Genomic DNA, 8,571 nt, shown 5'->3' with positions numbered 1-8,571 from the left:
ATCTAGGCTTTTACTTGTCTTAAGTTGTTTAAGGTTTTGCTAATTCGTCATAGACCTTAATCTTCTTTTTAATTATGCTCGATCCTCTTTAGTGCCTTCAACTAGGGTTATGGTCTGATACTGCTCTAGCTAAGATATCCTTATCGATATGGTTCCATAGTCATTGTGGTCGAAGTATCTTTGTTGACAAAGTGATATCCTAGGTTGTTCGAGAAGGTCTCGGTCACATATGGTACATTAGCCCCTAGACCCGATGTGCTCTATGTGAGAGTCTTATTTTGCAAAGAAAACTTATATTCTTTGGTTGCCTTGTCCTTCTTCCGCTCGCATAAGTATAGGTATAGTAAAACCCCAGTCTCTTGAAGTGTAATGACGATAACACTTGAGGGACAGGTCTAAGGTGTGTCAGGAAGGATCTTTACACGAGAAGAGCAATAACTAGGCGTTGCAACCATCAAATATGAAAAGATTTAATGATTGAGAATGAAGTAGTGCCATATGAAGGGGCACACTAGTGGCTATTAAAAGGGGTTTCATTTGAACATTTTGGGCTTATCTGCGTTAGTGAGAAATAGGGTGTTTCTATCGACAATGTTGCATTGTTGAGAAAGCATTTATGCATTTAAGGGTGTTTCTCATTTAGGTATTTCTTCATCTAGCACTTTCGATATGTCGTCTAGCAATGTTGAGAAGGCCTTTAGGCATGAGGAAAGGGCGAGATCTTTAGTGAGTGAGTCATGTTCCAGTGGAGATGCTGCTAAGGAGAACCGAGATAATTTCGCAATTGAGTGGGTTGAGCATAATATGCCTTTGAGAGAAGGGTATGAGTGTGTAGATCATGGGGTGAAATGGTCTTCTACTACTTAATCTTTCTATGGCAGCATATATATGCTAGATGGTCGTGTTGAGGACGACATCATTTTGGTCCAAAGGGCTTATGCTATTGACAATGTGTCATGGATGAGGGGGTTCTCCAAGTCATTTTTTCTACATGTACGTGACTTTATTCTTCGAGTTGCATGTCCACCTCCCTTTTGACGAACTCACCATGTGAGTTTTGCACATTTTTATCATGGCTCCTACCTAACTACATCCTAATAATTAGGATGCCTTGCATGCCTTTTGTGTCATAAGCATGGCCCTAAAGAAGAAACCTTCACCCAAGTTTTTCTTTATTATTATAGTACACGACCTCATGACTTGGTTAGCTGGTTATCCTTAAAATGGCAGGCTACATCTTGTTTGTTCACCCTCTACTCATTATCCTTCAAAAACTTCAAAACGGGATTTTTTTTAGGATCATAGTGAATCCTATCGGGTGTCAATATTTTTATTCTGATGATAAGCCAAAATTTCCCTTGTATTGGACTTAAGATCCTATCAGGTATCAAAAGTAGCCAAAGGGTATGATTACCGACGAGGATAGAAGAATCCTAAGAATCCTTGATGAACTTCCCCATGGTCTTCCCATTACAAGGAAAATTGTTAAAGTCCCTGTGTAAATGCTTCATCTGACTGACATGTTTGGCATGTTTCCTTTATTTGTAGGCTAAGACTGGTATTTGTCTAATTTGAATACTTTTTGGTATTTTCAGAGATCATGGCGCATATGGAGGCTAAGTTGGGTAAGAAGAATATTTTCAAGGAACTTCGATGCAAAGTAGTAGCTGAAAGTAAGAAGAGTGATGGAAGTGGGCTTTCTGCCATTGTCGAGATTAAACTCATCGTCGATCTCCATCTACCTCCTATGCGGGCTAGTAAAGGGGAGAGAAAGAAGCCTTCAACTCAGGAGGCTTACACTAAGAACTTTGGTTTACCAATGAAGGGATGGGGTGGCCTTGTGGGCACTCAACTTGACCTTTGTAACAGTATAAAGATATTTTTGGCCGAGGATGATGCACAATTGATTAGAGAGAGCACCCATCAAGCATTGATAGATGATTCTGTTGAGCTTCACAACTACACAATAATTTATGGTTGCTAGGTTGTGAGCCTCTTAATTAAGTTAGTGGCTAGTGAGGAGAAGGCAAAGATGGTTGTTGAGATGATCAAATTGAAAAGGCATGTGGAAGGCTTTGCGACTAACAAGGAAAAGTGGGAGAAAGAAAGGCGTGAGCTGGGATCTACTTTGAAGTCTTGGAAGAACTCCTGCTTTGAACTTGAAGAGAAGGAAAGGAAAGTGATAACGCTGTCGTTGACGCGATCAAATTAATACTACTTATCTAGAACAACTTCAGTATTGTTAAGATAGTAGTCAACAGAATAGAAAGGGTAAAGTAATCCAAAGTCGTCTCCCAACGAACACGGAATTGATTTTTAACAAATTAGTTCTTATAAAATTATACAAGAGTTAGTCAAATAAAATTATAAAAAAATATAGGGGATTAAGATAAACAAAGATAGAAATAAATTTAAAAGATAAAGAGAAATAAAAATAATAGTAAAGAAAATAGATTGATTCCATTGCTTTTTCAAAATAGATTCATCATCGGTTATCTAAAGATTATTGCTCAATTAATTATTGTTGTAGATTTGCAAATTAATCAATGTAAAGTCTCAATTAATTTGTTGGCGTTCTCACTTTTAACCAAAGTACAGTCTCAATTAAAAGTGAGAACTTTTAGATTATCCATAGTAAATTCAATCAAAGTACAGTCTCAATCAAATTTTACTATGCCTAATCATGTCTATTCTTTAATCTCTTCACCAAATAAAAAGCTTAATTAATCAAAGTAAAGTCTCGATTAATTTTCATTAGAGTAAATACCTTTAACCAAAGTAAAGTCTCAATTATTGGTAAAAACTCATTTAATCACATGAAAGTTTCTAAATAAAATCAAAGTAAAGTCTCAATTAAATTTAAAAACCCTTGAACTCATGATCAACATGCATATAGATTTAAAATCATTACTTTTTACGAGATTCAAAGATAAAAGACATAGATGAATTAAAACCTCAACAATAATAAAAAGAACAAAGAAATTAATTCATTCTAACCTCAAAATCCATAATGAAATTACAATGGAATCAACCCAAGAAGTTTAGCAATCCATGGAATACAAAAGAAGAATAAAGAGAAGAAAAGAGAGAGAAAGGAAACGAAATTAGGCACCCCTAAGGGTTCCAAAACTCCGAAGTCCCCAGCTTATTTTCTACTTCTCCCTTGGTCTCTTTATATAGGAATTGGACTGGGCTTTTCTGTTGCTAAAATCTCTCAAATATCTTTTGAAATAAAGATAAATATAAATATTTAAAAATACTTGGAGAGATATAGACTATTTGACAAATATAATTGGTTGATAATATCAATATCTAATATAATTAAATTAATTAATTACTTAAAGATATATAATAAATTATCACCAATTAATATTTGTATTAATTTTCCAAATCAACCCTTTGCAATCTCCTTAAATTATCTTCTAAATAATCCAATATCTTCAAGATATATTTGTTTGTTGTGGAACTAAAAAGATTCAAGAAGATCTTGTCATATTTAAAAAGATTTGGTAGTTATTATCTTTTAATATTTTATGATATAATTAAATAAGATAATTATTTAAAAATATCAAATAAAATATCTAAAGATATATTTTCCCAAATTATCTTCTATCATAAAGATAAAGAAAATCGCAAGGTCCAATTTTTCTTTCCTCTCTTCTTGGTTTAGCCAAACTTCTTCACTTTTTCAAGCTTTTCTTGCCGTATTCATGTAATGTTTGGCCTGAATTTTTGTGCTTTTGATAATTTCTTATTCTTTGATTTATCTTTAAGGTGTCATGAAGCTTTAATCAATTTATTTCCACACCTCTAAATGAGCTTAAAACTTAACTTCAGCTGCATCAACAAACGTTAAAATATCCAAAAATAATTTATGCAGCTAAAAATCACTTTTTAAGACATTTTTATCACACAAGCTCAAACAACCTAATTATCAAAATTATCAATTAAATCACTCTTTAGGCACATAAATTCAATTAAATACCCAGAATTAAACATTAAATGAGGGCAAAAATACGTACTCATCATACCCACACACTTATCTTTTTGCACTCCTGGGCAAAATCAAACAATTTCAAAACTTAATCTGAGGTATTTTATTTCACATCAACATTGGATCAAAGGAATGAACATCACTGGAGACAAATCAATACTCTAGAGATCAAATTATCATGTATATACAAACAGAAATGTTCTATTTTTCACACATAAGTTAATCTTTTGAATTCACAAGACAATCAATTATGAAAGAAAGCACTCAAGTTAAATGTGTATTTTCTCACCAAAATTCTCTCAAGTGTTTTGGCTTGTGTTTTCACTCAAAATACTCATGTAAGTAAACTCTCATAATACTTAACAAGACTCTAATATTCACAAACTTTCAGAAAATATGCATTCAAAGATCATGAGGACTTTTCACAGGTTATAATGGGGCTAAGGCAAAGGTAGGAAAAATTTTAAGATTTTTGGGTTTTTGAAATTAAAATATAGAAAGAATAATGGAGCATAATTTCAAAAACAACTCTTTTTCGTTTATTGCTTTGTTGCTCTCTCTTTTTTTTAGAAAGCAATTATTTCAACACTTTTTCATCAACAATTTTTCCTTTTGCCATTTTTATTAATTTGTGGGTGAGGTACTCACCCACACACTTTATTCCTCAACCATTCCTGAACATAATCCATTAGCTCCTTCTTTCTTCCTAAGGTAGAATATGGTCTTTTTCTTTTAAAGGTTATGCAATAGGCTTAAAACAAGAAAAAGAGGTTTAAAGCTCAAAGGGGCTACCAATGGATTAATATCAAGGTGGGCTTATTTGGCCAAGTAGCTAAAAACAAGAAATGCCTCAGTCATATCAAATCATGCATATTCACCTAAGATGCAAAACAAAAGACTCAAGCTAAACATTTGAGTATAAACAAACATGAGCAAGTCACTCAAGAAAAAAATAGGAATGACATATGGTGGTCCATCCTTTGCATTAAGGCTCAAGACTCACAAGGTCAAATTCTTTCACAAAAGATTTAATCAAGAAATTCTCAAATCAACTCATTTAGCAAATCATAGAAACAATCCACTCATATCAACATGACTTTTATATTTCAAGAATTATGATCATCCCAATTAGTGAATCAAATCCCAAAATCCAATGTCAATATATTTTATTGAAAGCAGGGAAATATTTTTGTGGATTTCTTATGAGACATATTGTTTAAAAGTTTCACTTAGTAAAAAGTTAATACTTTCACAATTTTCTCAAAAAGAAATCACAATTTTTTTTTCTTTTTAAATGAAAAAAAAAAATCCTACCTACAATTTGTCTCCCCCACACTTATTTCAAAAAAAATGTCCTTGATGGACTTATTTTGGGGAGGAAACGAAAAAATTTGTGACTTTTGGCTCAATCTGGCCATATGTCAAAATTTATTTTCTTTAATTTTACAAAGTACAAATCAGCTTGTACCATTTTTTTAATTTTTACATTTTTATTTTTAAAAACAAAAACACATATTTTTGAAATTTTTTTAATATTTTTAAAATTAAAAATAGAAATAAAAAATAAACATGCATGCAAATTAACTTTTTTATCAACAATGTTTTCAAAAGAATATGAGTCTAACCTCTTTTCCTTTTGTAGCAACCTTTCTTCTTTTTCTGCAGCCATGTCAACAAAGATAACCACTGAAAACTTATTTGCATCATTCACATCAACAAACTTGATGTGTGGAGTGTGTGGCTTCAACTCAACTTGAGCATCATCAGGTGCATTCGGATGGTTAACCAGTTCATCAGTAATCCTCATAATCTCATCTTCTGAGTAAATATTTTCACCTAATGTTGTTGACTCCGCTGCTTCATCATTAACCAAGTCAGTTGCAATAGTAGATGCTTCAGCTGCATCTTCAAATACTGTTGGCTCTTCAACTGCACTTGGTTCCTCTATTGTATTATTCTCACAACTTTGCTCTTGAAAATGATCATTTGTACTCATAACATCATCAACAGGTACAACTTTATATTCACATGGAGCATCATCAACATATCCATCAGTAGATATGTTTGTGTGAGAATCTTCAATTACTTCATCAGCAACATCTTTAGCAAAATTGATATGTCCATCAGTAGACATATTACTATGAAAATGATTATATCCATCAGTAGATATATCAATGTGATGTGATTCCGCTATTGGTTTTTCAGACTGATTTTGTAAGCTTTGTGTCGCGGCATTCATCATCTCTTTCTGATCTGTCTGATCCATCTTCATCATTTCAGTCATCATTTTCATCATATCTTCCAAAGTGACCTTTCTCACTGCATCATTCATTAGCTGAGTCAAATCTTCAGACATTTTTTCAGCTCTGATGGCCACCTTCAGAAGCACATCTTTGATTTCATGACGAAGTGCATTAAAATCTGGATGTTCAGGAAATCTCTGATGGGGTTGAGGGGTGGTATTAACAGTTACAAGTAATTCTATGAAGTTGTTCTTACTTGCATCCCTCAACATATCAGACAATATTTGCTTATTTTCATACCACTCTTGCTCAATATCTCTGCATCGTTGATCAACTCACAACCTTTCATCCATGGACTCTAATTTCTCTATAACTTCACCCATTAATATCATAACGTCCCTGTAGGATGGTCCATTGGTTGCTTCAACTTGCTGTGGTGGTACATATTGTTGATGAAAACTATTTGGAATATATGGTTGCTGAGGTGGACACTCAGAATATGGTTGTTGCTCATATCCCAAAAAAGATGATCTAGGATATAGATCATTAAATTGTCGTAAAGTTAACCCACTTATATCAGGTGCAGAAGTAGGTGTGACAATTTGTTGCTGAAAATCACGTGGTTGTTGTGGATAGTAATCATAATTCACTTGAAAATCACACAATTGATTATTTTCATATGAAAAATTATTTTGCATTTTTGAAAGAGGTTTTCTGAAAAGAGATAAGTTGAAAGCTTGTTGAGTAGACTTCCAGGAAAGAGAGGTGCGTCTCAATGGACAACTTAAGTACCTTATCTTTCCTTAGCCAAAGTTTTTCCCAACTAGTTTCACAAATTTCCCAACAAAATTCCTCAAACAAAAACTATGCTTAAAAAAAAAATAACTAAATAAAATAAAATAAAATAACTAAAGAAAATAAAAAAAATGTTAGAACAAAAATTGAGAAAAGAAAATGTTAGTGATTAAAAAATAAAAATAAAAATAAAAAATAAAATCAAAAGAATAAAAATAAAAATAAATAAAATAAAATCAAAAGAATAAAATAAAAATAAGAACTAAAATGATAAAAATTCTAACCGTGTTCCCCGGCAACGGCGCCAAATTTGATAACGATGTCGTTGACGCGATCAAATTAATACTACTTATCTAGAACAACTTTAGTATTGTTAAGATAGTAGTCAACATAATAGAAAGGGTAAAGTAACCCAAAGTCGTCTCCCAACGAACACGGAATTGATTTTTAACAAATTAGTTCTTATAAAACTATACAAGAGTTAGTCAAATAAAATTATAAAAAAATATAGGGGATTAAGATAAACAAAGATAGAAATAAAATTTAAAAGATAAAAAGAAATAAAAATAATAGTAAAGAAAATAGATTGATTCCATTGCTTTTTCAAAATAGATTCATCATCGGTTATCTAAAGATTATTGCTCAATTAATTATTGTTGTAGATTTGCAAATTAATCAATGTAAAGTCTCAATTAATTTGTTGGCATTCTCACTTTTAACCAAAGTACAATCTCAATTAAAAGTGAGAACTTTTAGATTATCCATAGTAAATTCAATCAAAGTACAGTCTCAATCAAATTTTACTATGCCTAATCATGTCTATTCTTTAATCTCCTCACCAAATAAAAAGCTTAATTAATCAAAGTAAAGTCTCGATTAATTTTCATTAGAGTAAATACCTTTAACCAAAGTAAAGTCTCAATTATTGGTAAAAACTCATTTAATCACATGAAAGTTTCTAAATAAAATCAAAGTAAAGTCTCAATTAAATTTAAAAACCCTTGAACTCATATGATCAACATGCATATAGATTTAAAATCATTACTTTTTACGAGATTCAAAGATAAAAGACATAGATGAATTAAAACCTCAACAATAATAAAAAGAACAAAGAAATTAATTCATTCTAACCTCAAAATCCATAATGAAATTACAATGGAATCAACCCAAGAAGTTTAGCAATCCATGGAATACAAAAGAAGAATAAAGAGAAGAAAAGAGAGAGAAAGGAAACGAAATTAGGCACCCCTAAGGGTTCCAAAACTCCGAAGTCCCCAGCTTATTTTCTACTTCTCCCTTGGTCTCTTTATATAGGAATTGGACTGGGCTTTTCTGTTGCTAAAATCTCTCAAATATCTTTTGAAATAAAGATAAATATAAATATTTAAAAATACTTGGAGAGATATAGACTATTTGACAAATATAATTGGTTGATAATATCAATATCTAATATAATTAAATTAATTAATTACTTAAAGATATATGATAAATTATCACCAATTAATATTTGTATTAATTTTCCAAATCAACCCTTTGCAA

This window comes from Vigna unguiculata, chromosome 1 (genome assembly GCF_004118075.2).
Source record: "Vigna unguiculata cultivar IT97K-499-35 chromosome 1, ASM411807v1, whole genome shotgun sequence".
Taxonomy (NCBI): domain Eukaryota; kingdom Viridiplantae; phylum Streptophyta; class Magnoliopsida; order Fabales; family Fabaceae; genus Vigna; species Vigna unguiculata.
The sequence above is the reverse complement of the archived record's forward strand: the minus strand, read 5'-3'. Positions refer to the sequence as shown.